The sequence below is a fragment of the Haliotis cracherodii genome, unplaced genomic scaffold (assembly GCF_022045235.1).
Source record: "Haliotis cracherodii isolate W230 unplaced genomic scaffold, xgHalCrac1.p SCAF_16, whole genome shotgun sequence".
NCBI lineage: Eukaryota > Metazoa > Mollusca > Gastropoda > Lepetellida > Haliotidae > Haliotis > Haliotis cracherodii.
Genome location: NW_027266271.1, coordinates 22,759,599 through 22,772,768, shown reverse-complemented (window position 1 = coordinate 22,772,768; position 13,170 = coordinate 22,759,599). Strand labels below are relative to the sequence as shown.

Here is a 13,170-nt window from a genome sequence, read left to right as displayed (position 1 = left end):
GTAAAGATTGGTGTTAGTTTTAGGGGGATGACATATGCAGGTATGACACTGAGGCTAAGTATGCTGAGTAAAGATTGGTGTTAGTTTTAGGGGGATGACATATGCAGGTATGACACTGAGGCTAAGTATGCTGAGTAAAGATTGGTGTTAGTTTTAGGGGGATGACATATGCAGGTATGACACTGAGGCTAAATGTGCTGAGTAAAGATTGGTGTTAGTTTTAGGGGGATGACATATGCGGGTATGACACTAAGGCTAAATGTGCTGAGTAAAGATTGGTGTTAGTTTTAGGGGGATGACATATGCGGGTATGACACTGAGGCTAAATATGCTGAGTAAAGATTGGTGTTAGCATGGTTAGTTTTAGGGGGATGACATATGCGGGTATGACACTGAGGCTAAATATGCTGAGTAAAGATTGGTGTTAGCATGGTTAATTTTAGGGGGATGACATATGCGGGTATGACACTGAGGCTAAATGTGCTGAGTAAAGATTGGTGTTAGTTTTAGGGGGATGACATATGCGGGTATGACACTGAGGCTAAATGTGCTGAGTAAAGATTGGTGTTAGTTTTAGGGGGATGACATATGCAGGTATGACACTGAGGCTAAATGTGCTGAGTAAAGATTGGTGTTAGTTTTAGGGGGATGACATATGCAGGTATGACACTGAGGCTAAATGTGCTGAGTAAAGATTGGTGTTAGTTTTAGGGGGATGACATATGCGGGTATGACACTGAGGCTAAATGTGCTGAGTAAAGATTGGTGTTAGTTTTAGGGGGATGACATATGCAGGTATGACACTGAGGCTAAATGTGCTGAGTAAAGATTGGTGTTAGTTTTAGGGGGATGACATATGCGGGTATGACACTGAGGCTAAATGTGCTGAGTAAAGATTGGTGTTAGTTTTAGGGGGATGACATATGCAGGTATGACACTGAGGCTAAATATGCTGAGTAAAGATTGGTGTTAGTTTTAGGGGGATGACATATGCAGGTATGACACTGAGGCTAAATGTGCTGAGTAAAGATTGGTGTTAGTTTTAGGGGGATGACATATGCGGGTATGACACTGAGGCTAAGTATGCTGAGTAAAGATTGGTGTTAGTTTTAGGGGGATGACATATGCGGGTATGACACTGAGGCTAAATGTGCTGAGTAAAGATTGGTGTTAGTTTTAGGGGGATGACATATGCAGGTATGACACTGAGGCTTAATGTGCTGAGTAAAGATTGGTGTTAGTTTTAGGGGGATGACATATGCAGGTATGACACTGAGGCTAAATGTGCTGAGTAAAGATTGGTGTTAGTTTTAGGGGGATGACATATGCAGGTATGACACTGAGGCTAAATGTGCTGAGTAAAGATTGGTGTTGGTTTTAGGGGGATGACATATGCGGGTATGACACTGAGGCTGAATATGCTGAGTAAAGATTGGTGTTAGTTTTAGGGGGATGACATATGCGGGTATGACACTGAGGCTAAATATGCTGAGTAAAGATTGGTGTTAGTTTTAGGGGGGATGACATATGCGGATATGACACTGAGGCTAAATGTGCTGAGTAAAGGACTGGTGTTAGTTTTAGGGGGATGACATATGCAGGTATGACACTGAGGCTAAATGTGCTGAGTAAAGATTGGTGTTAGTTTTAGAGGGATGACATATGCAGGTATGACACTAAGGCTAAATGTGCTGAGTAAAGATTGGTGTTAGTTTTAGGGGGATGACATATGCAGGTATGACACTGAGGCTAAAACAAAAAACTTCTCATTACACTTTTAATATGTTGTGATTGCATGATGTTTAAACTTTTAACAAGATCATGGTCAAAAACAACTAAAATAGCTCGAATACTATTCTAATGACACATGCTTGTGATTCTGGCCTGAACATGTGGAGGTATTTCCGTTCATTTGGTACAATGTTTGGTTCAAGGATAACAAACACAAACTAAAAACATGACTTTACTGAAAGAAACGTTTTCATAACAGGTTACCAAGCATATCAGTTATAACAATGTGTATTTCCAGAAATATTGAAATATGTATACAAATACCGTCATAGTTCAATATTATTGAGAAACAGAAAGTTCTAACAGGTTCTTATTTCAAACAACCTATTCAGACAATAATAATTTTTTTTCAAATATGTATATTTTGATACAAACTTATTGATATCATTATTATTTTGTTTCCAATCCTTTGTGATACCAACGCTAATGATATAGTTAATATCCATGGTCATATTCTCATGTATGAAGTATATCTTTTGAGGAGATAAACCTTTAAAATTGAGTGTTATTGGTATTTGGTGCCTAGAAAATTCGTTTGAAACAGACAGCACCAGCTGCAGGTTCAAAACAATACCATGAATACACAATACCAATGTTTTTCTAATTAACTATCAAAAGCTAGAAGTGTTTTCATGTATACTTGCTAAAACAAGCAGCCCTTCACTTCTATTTCCTCAAAGTTCTAAAAATTGTTTCGCGAAGATGTAACCACAAACATTTAAGTAAGATTTTTCTATCTTGTGACCTTGATCTTTGATCTTCTCGGGGGCCCATGCCCATGCCAACATAATTTCCAAGGTCGTGTGAAATAAGGCCATCGTCAGGTACTCTCTGTTGCCAACAATCTGGGCACAATGGTCAGAAGAAAGTAAGAAACAAACACCTGAGGCCTGTTAATTATTCCATGAGCCAGTCTGGGACCCGATATGAACTAGTTGGCATATATCATGATGATATATAATCTGTAGGGATTTTCTCTATATCTATAAAGAAAATCCACTTGGGTCAAAGACTTGCTCGTGTTCAAATATCAGAAAAAACAATTCACAAATGCAGCCTGTTTCACCTACACCAAGTACACATTATGTGTCTAAATATGTCCAAAACATTCATGGGCTGAAAATAAAGTCTATAACTCATCTATATCATCACATCTGATAACTTTCATAATAATTTGTAAAAGTTTTCCTCATTCCGTAAATTATACATATCCAATGCACAGATGCAGGCCTCAAAGTTGTGACTAAAACGGTCGCCAAAGTGACCTCAATTTCAATTTGTCTACTTTCAAATATTCAGAGGTAGCCATGGCTACCTTGAAAAATATCTTGTGGCAACTAAATTCTATTGCTACACATCTGTAGACCATGGTAGACACAAAAATAAATAACAGCTGATCTTGGAAAACATGTCTGCTAATAATTGTACTTCGAATAATTCCTCCTAAAGTTGACAATGAAGTACATAAATATTAACGTAATTAGTATTATATTTCAGTTGACAATGCTCATTGGATAAGCATGGATATACCTACATAATCTAGTCCCAAATCATGTACATTGCATCATTATTTGAGTCACAAATAACAAAAATCAAGTACAGTTTCCACTTATATACAATCCCAAGACTGGTGCTATGACTTGTACATATTATAATAGCTTTTTGATGAAAGATACTTTTAACATGTTTAAATGCTTTTGGCTACTGACAATATAGGCTTGACTTCCTCATTTTCCCACTGGCTACCTGAAAAAAATACTAGTAGCCATATGGCTAGTTGGTAAAAAGTTAGAAGAGGCCCTTATCATATCTCCTTTGTATACTTGTCAGGAAAATATTCATCATAGCCTATGAACAGTCATCTTTGTTAATCAAATCCTTTTTATCAACATTTATCAACCAAACAGCCTGTGTCACACACTTTTGTGTTTGATAAGTTACCATTAAATTACCAATCACACAAAGTGAACCCTCCTCAAGTTACTGTGTTATTCATTGGAAAGGACGGAATCGGTTCCCTCCACACTTCCAGGAACTGGGTTCACAACATGAGATGGATACAACACCAAGCTAACAAGTTCTTCCACAGTTAATAAGATTACCAGAATTGTGAAAAAAGCTGGAAAGCATCTCAATTATTTGTAATGAAAACAAGGGTTTTGTGAAGCAGCTCTCCTCTCTGACATGAAAAGTCATTATATACCAATTAGAGCATCGTTGAAGAACGGCATGTCAGGTCAGGGATAGATTACTTTAATAAAGTCAGAGAAGAATGAACATTAGCTAGAGGGGTTTCCAGCTTACCTAGCTGTTAGTGCAACTGTCAAGATGATTTCGGGTTAATGTTGGGGCTGCTCGTAATTGTATTTTACGAGCTCCAGGCTCATCTTCTGTGTGTTACTTCCTTCAACATGTTCATAGTCAGACGATGAATGAAACCACATTTAATCACACAGATTTATGATAATTGTAATTTGTATTTGTTGCCATAATTATCATGAGATCAAGCTTACATACATAGGCCTATGTTTGGTCAAGATATGAAATGTGGGCAGTCAATCTTTTTAAAAAAATTTACAAATGTAGTTTGAACCTGTTGAGCTTAGTAAATGTAGATATCATAATACTTCAGAACGCTTTTACAGAAAGTACATATTTGGTTAAAAAAAACCCGATTAGGATGGGTTTCCCAGCTCAATCTATTCTTAGGAAAACACAATTTGAGTATTTCAGCTTTCCTATCACCAATATTCAAAGAGACAATCAAATCTAAATTCAACTCCCTCTTCAAGGAATCTCTTCAAGATGTAAATACAACAAGAGGCACAGGAAATAAACTTAGGACATATAGGATAGTTAAAAATGAAATAAAATTAGAACCCTATCTCAGTCACTGTAAAGTAACAAAATATCGAGTTCACTTTTCTAAACTAAGATTAAGTAACCATAAATTAAATATTGAACTTGGAAGACACACAAAGCCACCAACCCCACTACATCAGAGGCTATGCTCTACATGTCCAACCATTGATGTTGAAAAACACCACTTACTTCACTGTATTAAACACACTCCAGAAAGAAATTATACTCTTTGAAAAATTACCCAGACAAAATGTAAATCTAAATGTCCACAGTCATGAAGATAAATTATTTCACTACATCCTGTCAAATAATGAAGCAGTCAATATCAACTGCATTTGTTTCCATATCTATAATTTCAAACAATAAATACCCCTTCATAATCAACCGTTGACATTTTATGTATAAAAATATCATCAAATATGTAATATTGATTGTTTTGTTTTTGTATGTGTCTACAGGAATGTAAATTATGTATGTCTGTATATATGTATATATGAATCATAATGTCTTGTCTTTTTAAAATTGCATCTGTTCCGTAATGGAACGTTTCTGCAATAAATATTATCTTATCTTATCTTAACTATCAACATAGACTCGCTTCCAATAAAGCAAAATTGAAGCTAGAAGTTTTGTAGCTAGTCCTGCTCAGCTGGAATGAGACAAAAATGATTACTGTGTATATTATTATATATTCAGTTTTATTCTGTTTGAATTTGCAGCAAAATCAAGGCATTACAAACCGGTTCAGAATTATAGGCCATAATTGCTTCTAGTTAATGAGGACTACCATCACTGGATATTGACTTGTCCTGAGCTCAATTTAGTAGTCTCGGGCTAGTGGACTAGTATGAAATTATAAAGCAGGCTACGATTTTATTCTGTTTTTCACCCTGCACAAGGTGCAACCAAGTCAATTTGTCTGGTTGCACCACCAAAATATTGGCTGCACCATTTTATCATAAATGAAACACTGTATTTTCATTTATTTTGAATATTATGTAAATTAAAAGAGAAAATAAACTTGAGAATGTGCTCCAGTAGTTTATTTAGAAGAAATCTGTATATGGCTTTTCACATCTTGATATCAAGTGAACAACCTTAAACAGAAGTTTCAAAGTCTCTGTTTGATGTGATGTAACCCCATGAGTGACTGTTCAAATGGTAATTGTGAAGAATTAGTTCACAGCATTGAGAACTGTGTATTTCTTATTTTCATGAACTTTTGTTTCCTGGATTCTAGGGCTGGGAAGAGTCCAAATGATAATACCCAGGTACCCACCCCCCTATTACCTGACACTACCCAGGTACCTACCCCCCTATTACCCGACCCTACCCAGGTACCCACCCCCCTATTACCCGACCCTACCCAGTTACCCGCTGTAGGTCTCAAGAGAGAGGTACAAAATATCCGATTGGGAAATGTTTGACCGTACTCCTGTCAAAATATATTTAGATACAAGTATAAAATGATCTAGTCATGCATACACTTAAGTTCACTGAAGTTTTATCTTTATGCAAGCCTATAAAGTCAGAAGGAAAGTGTGCATAGTCGGAAAGAAATGTGAATATTTGTCACTTATAGTGTAACCATAGAGTTCTAGATAGTTTTTGCCATTAAACAATATAATCACGTGACTAGCAACGGGTCCGGGTAGTCCTGTGGGTACCCGGGGCCTACTCAGTACCCACCCGACCCGAGTACCTGACTACCCGAGTTACCCGTCCCAGCCCTAGTGGATTCTAAAAGATTTGCAGCTAGTACTTAATTCAGTTTTCCACTCTTATCAAACATAACTGCTACCATGCACTTGTGGTGGGAAATATAACCTGCACTGGGTGCATCCTGACAATAAAACTTGCCTGCACTAGCAATGTGTTACCTGCACTGGTGCACCTTGGATATCGCGAAATTAATTCCTGTAAGGCTGTATCATGTATGGAAGTAGGTCATATGCTTTGTTTGTTTGTTGTTTAACACCACACTCAGCAATACTCCAGTGATATGAAGGAGGCATGTAAATAATTGAGTCTGGACCAGTCAATCCAGTGATTTACATTATTAGCATCGATCTAAACAATTGGGATATGATGACATATGCATCAACCAAGTCGCATCAGTCGCCTCTCAGGACAAGCATGGGTTGCTGAAGACCAATTCTAACCTGGAGCTTCATGGGTCTGCTATATACATGATACACAAGAATTGTAAAATACTATATCGTAAGTGTGTACAAGAATTCTCTAGCAATTATTAACTTAACTGCCTCAAGCTTACCCTACTTACTGTTACTGTTAATACTGACCCGTGAAGATGCGGGTGGAATAGGTCTTCAGCAACCCATGCTGCCCGTGAAAGGCAACTATGTTTGTAATAAGAGGCGACTATCGGGATCGGGTGGTCAAGCTCGCTGACTTGGTTGATGCATGTCATTGTATCCAAATTGCATGGATCTATGCTCATGATGTCAATCACTGGATTGTCTGGTCCAGACTCTATTTTTGTACAGACCGCCGTCATATAGCTGGAATATTGCTGAGTGTGGTGTTAAACAACAAACAAACAATAATACTAAACTGAAGTTTTCACTTAAGTCACTCACATTGAGGACAGAAATGAGAAAATGGCTTGTAAATGTAATACTTAGTATTCATACATCAATCACAGTACACCTATATGTATTGATAAAGCCCTTGACAATACAAACTACAATTTCAATGTTGAAGCATTCTTCATAAATATTCCAACATAATTACAATTGAGTTTCCTTTCAGGACTTCACTTGCTTTAGGCAGTTTAGGCAGTTTGGAGATTATTTTAAAACAATTCTTGAAATTGATGTTTTATAAAATGTACAAACAAAAAGATGCTCAAAAAATATGTTCCAATGAACCTAAGTTGTCTTATTTTTATGAAAATTAATCAAAATTTAATATCAACTTATCTGTAATTTGGTGTAAAATGAAAATAAATTGGTCTGGCAACACTAACTGATATTTCCAAACTTTATGAAGAAAAATAACTGACGAACCAAGTCCTAGACTAACATCTAGTCTCTGAAATGAACATATTATACAGAAAAAAACAGTTGTTCAATTATCTTAATAAAAATATAATAAAAGGGAGCCAGTGACTCTCTTCATTTTCAGATACTGCAGTAATCTAGACTTGCCAAACATTATAGACTTGCATGGGCTGTATTTGATATATGTTTGTATCAGGGTCTGTAAGACAGACTAACCAAGTCCCAACAATTCTATTTTTCGGTTTCCATGGCAACTGGGACATCTGTCAAAGAGTAATTAAAAAGGAACACTTCTGAGAGAAGTGCTACAAATCCCAGCTACTTTTATTTCCAGGGGGAACTCTGTGTCACGGCTCAGCAGGGCGGGAGGTAAGTGTCAGGACCATTTCAATAAAACACTTTGATGGTTTTGGGGCAAACTGACTGTTCCTACCCTGAGCCTACGCTTGAGAAGTATTTATGCTTGTCTTCACCTCCTGCAGACAAAACAGGGAATAATGACGTTCAGCTTGGGTTATTGATGCAGTAAAACAGCAATTTGTCAGTGGCTTGTATGCAGATGAAGAAGCTTTGATGAAGATGAAGTTTGCATTGATGAACAATAATTTGAAGCCTTAAAAGATAAAGGATTTTGGTCCAAGTGGAATTTGGGGGACTTTGTGTGACCAATTTGTACCATGCAGACAACGCATGGGCAATATTGGGTGAAGTAACACTAACATTTGTCATTGAATGTTGTTGGTTAACCTCTTTGATGATGGCTTAATTAACAGTTTAAGATTTTAGAGAATATGGTATTTGTTCGTTGCACACTCAGCAATATTCAAGCTTTATGACGGCGGTCCATAAATAATCGAGTCTGGACCAGACAATACAGTGATTGGCATCATGAGTATCGACCCATCCAATTGGGATACGATGACATGCATCAAACCAAGTCAGTGAGTCTGACCACCCGATCCTGTTAGTTACGTAAGCATAGTCGCCTGTTACGTCAACCATGGGTTGCTGAAGACCAATTCTACCCCGTATCTTCACGGGTCGAGTGTATGGTAGAATTTCAAGCACAAGAAACCACCATTTAATGGCCATGTATTTTACAACAGGGCCAATGAAACAACAAGACTTTACAAGGAAAAGCAAGTGATTCTTTCAAGCTTTAATTTCTCCTGAAATCTTCGCTTAAAATCAACATGTTGATAAAAATATATATTGTCTATTTATAAAACTATTTATACATACAGTAGAAGTAAAATGTTACTCAACTCAGCCTCATACCAAAGATGTTAAAGGTGGGGACTGGTAGTTATCCTGCCTGCACTTGGCGTTTAGGGGATAAAGCAAAGACTGCCTGACTTGGAGTACGTATAAAGTGTTGGAGTGGGTTGGTTATTCATGTTACATTGCTGCACGGTATCTCAGTGGGTTCAACCCCTAAAACCAGCATTAGTCCAGACTAGTACAAGCTCCCCACCCCCCCCCCCCCCCCCCCCCCCCCCACACACACACACATTGCTATGTAGAGCAGCAATTTTGAATGCAACTATAAACTCCACAATAAACCAACTAATTGATTCTTTTAAATTAAGTGGTAAGAACTTGAGCAAGGATTTTAACAATCCTTTAGAACATATGCACAAATGACTTACCATGCTTACAGGTAAACACGGAAGCCTTCAACCTCTGTACTTGCATAAAAGTTTTGTCACATCTAAAAGGTCTGAGACTTGGTAAACCAGTTGTCTGCCAGTGTGCATGTTCTGAAACAGGCAGTTCCACCCTGCCCTGAGAGTTCACACACTGATGCTGAATATAATCTGGAATTCCATGGGCCATGGCCATTAAACCTTATCTTATCAAAAGTTATCAGCTAAATTGAGGTGACTAGTTCGCAAGCAGACAGCCCGTGTGCCGATGGATCTGGGAGGTTTCAGGGAAAAGAACTACCAGTGACTCACTTCTATTGGTAGAGGAAAACTTAGTCTGTGATTTTCTTAAAAATAATTGTTTTTGTTTTTTTCAAAAGAATGTGGAACCAAGGAAACAAGACTTGGTTCAGTTTGATCGGGACAAATATATTAAACTTTTAATTCTGGCAATACAAATTGTATATTTCTTGTATACAAACATTAACTGATAGATGAATATAGCCATGACTTATTCTCCCCCCCCCTCCCCAATAAACTTCACCATATATATATATATATATATATATATACAAAAATGAGGTAAATGTTCACTAGGTGTACATGTAATATATAATAAAATAATAAAGTCCACGTTAGTCCATCATCTTCTTTATATCAGTTTCATATACATAGTACTTTCGCTGTCTCATGACAGCTCTTCAGCACTGAAGACAGCGAAAGTACTATGTATATGAAACTGATATAAAGAAGATGATGGACTAACGTGGACTTTATTATTTTATTATATATATATATATATATATATATATATATATATATATATATATATATATATATATATATATCAGAATAATAATACATAGAAATATATTAAACAAACCAAAATGGAAAAAAAAAGATTTTCATCTTTTTCGTAGAATGGGGATGTGGTTGAGAGAGAGCTGATTGTGGTTGGGTACAAAATATACATTTATGTCTTAAATCACAAGTCCAAAATGAGTTGGATTTGACTCATGTCTACCTAGTTCTGTATTAGATAGAAGGCTAGTCTTCATTCTACATTAATTTATCACACGTGAAAAGTTTATTAAACCCTTTAGCCAGATGTAGTTCCTGGAATATGATGAATGATATGTTTTCATTTCTCTAAAAGACCGCTTTACAGTTCATTTACTTGTAATATCAGTCAGTAATTCAAACATAAATCTGTTCACACACGACAAAACATATCGATCAAACGGAACAACAACTGCCCGTCGAACATCAAGTATTGAGGAGAATGTAATGTTCATTAAGCATATTTCGCCGACACACTAGTACAGGGACGTGACAATAATTGAAATAAACAAGCCACAAATGCCGAAACAAATACTCACATATTGCCTTCAAAGTCCAGCCGCCAGTAAATATATATCCCGGGGGAAAACTTTATGTTTCTCCGATGTCAACACCTCCACAAGTAGCTAGCACTGTGGGCGCTCGCCGATTCTCGTATCTTTCACCTCAACGTTCGGCCCATTCCATTCGGGCATCGGTTCGCCTCGCGCGCGCTCTATCAAAGCAGTGTTTATGGAGTCTCGTATAACGTGTCTCGCGCAGGCTGTGCGTTTTTCGTTCTAAGCTGTCTTAGGTTAAAAGTTTGAAGTTTGAAAATTGAGAATGTTTTTATATTTCTTCTCAAGAGCGGCGGAATTTAAGGAAGTGGTTTATTACGATCACAGACAAAGAACGACTTGTAACATGCCCCATGCCTTCCTTCGGCGTTATGTAATCTCTCAGTGTGGGACTTAAGGGTTTAAAGGAAAGGAAGCGGTCGGTGGGGTGTTTTTGAAAGATTGCGTAACGGTTGTTACAGTCCTGGTTTTGAGGTCTGTTCCTACGAGAGTCGTGGAAAACAGATTTGGCTGCCCGCTGTTATCTCTTCGATTTGTCTAGACTGATATTTAGTCCCAGAAATAAAATTATCTTACATATATATATATATATATATATATATATATATATATATATATATATATATATATATAATTTAACAAAATAAAATCCAAAAGGAGCCCAGAACAATCCTTAAAACATCCTAGAGCTGAGGCAATCTAGACTTGCCAAATCATTCTAGACTTGACTCCTTTTTCAATTTATTCTTTAGTGTCTGGAAGATCGACAACGGTTTATCTTGAAAGGCTGGACCGGACTTGGCACCGAAACCAATGTTCTTTGGAAGGAAATGGGAATTCGAATGGGGCTGGATGGGAGAAGATTAAGATAATCAACAACTATTGACATCTTGGGTCTTCTTTGTTCCTAAATAGTCATATTAAAAACATCATCTAGATACAATCAATTTGCGAATGAGCGAAATATGCATATATATTTTCATACTGACTATTAAATATATGCTGTTGAGAATACCATTTTTTATGTGATAAATTTGAAATTCATCCAAATATTCATCAAATTTTCTTTTTTTGATGAACGAAGATGGGAACCAGCACAAATCTTTACAATGCATCATGGTACATGTCACTTAACATCTTTTTGTTTGTTATTGTTTGGTTTAATGCCGCACTCAACAATTGCAATACTCGATCTATATGACGGCAGTCTATGAATAATCGAGTTTGGATCAGACAATCCAGTGATAAACATCACGCAATTAGTGACGTTTCTCGAGTTGAAAGGGTTAATTGATACGTGAAATGAACATAAAGGCACCCTGCCCTGTGATAAAACTGATAACATCACCCTTCAACAGATGTTTCAATGTTAGAGCAGGGTCGGTCTTGTTTGGTCTTGCTTTGGCTCAGCTGATAATCACAGCATAAGTCACAGTTCATGATGTTTGGTTTGAGATTGTAAAGTTTCGTTAAACCGCAGCTTATGATACAGCCAGAATCGTACAATGTACTCAGTAGCGATTTCTTATGGTTGTGAAAATGTGTGAACATTCGTTGAAGTTTATTTCATGACGTAAATTATTTATAAAAAAACACATTTGTTACATATTAGTGAAGGTTTGGGAGCACAGAACCTCGGACCAAGTATTTAGAAAGGTCTCATTTCAAGGACACAGGAATGCATTATTTGAAACAAAGGACACCAATTATCTGTTGACGTATCGTGTTAATTGAGAATTAAGGTTTGCAGATGTTACACAGTAGATAGTTTGGGTGAATTAAAAATAGAAACGCATCAATGCTTCCTGAATTAAGTTTATCAATTTTATAGTCAAGCTCTACATTTACATCGATATGAAAATTATGTCCCAAAAAACGCCAATATGCACACGTAGACAATGTTCAGCTATACTACAGTGTACCTGCCAACAACTTGTGTCGCCTTGGCACAGCTGTTCAAACGCTCCAGGTTCCGTTCTGTCCATGGCAACAGGGGTCGCGATTTCGAGGTTGCCGCAATTCGCTGTGCAAACTTTCGTGACAGTGGATTCGATTCCAAAATCACCCACTGTGATCGTGTGCAGCAGGAAATCTTTCCACTCGGAACAGCTGCTGGCATTTATACTCAACTCTTGAGAAATTTTGGAAAATGATTCACTGAAACGATGTTTGCAAGCTTACCTCTCGCAGGGGAAACGGGTACACTTACTTCCCTTTCGGAAAGATCGCAAGGATCGATCGCATGGGTGCACATTCGCCCAACTGTTGTCTCAGTGTGTTGAAACGTGTTAAAGTAAGTGATTGGTTGGTTGGTCTGGTTGGTTGGTTGGCGGTCTGTAAATAATCGAGTCTGGACCAGACAATCCAGTGATTAATATCATGAACATCGATCCACGCAATTGGGATCGATGACATGCATTAACCAAGTCAGCGAGTCTGACCACCCGATCC

General features: G+C 37.3%; 1 protein-coding gene across 1 annotated transcript in view; it reads right to left on the bottom strand.

Annotated features, from left to right (window-relative positions):
* The window catches only part of LOC139463940 (beta-1,3-galactosyltransferase 1-like), a 91,539-nt gene extending 80,633 nt beyond the window's left edge, over positions 1-10,906 (bottom strand). Inside the window, exon 1 of the mRNA XM_071245399.1 lies at positions 10,702-10,906. The gene's annotated coding sequence lies outside the window, so the exon portion shown is untranslated. The remainder of the gene's footprint in view (positions 1-10,701) is intronic.
* Between the last annotated feature and the right edge of the window lie 2,264 nt (positions 10,907-13,170).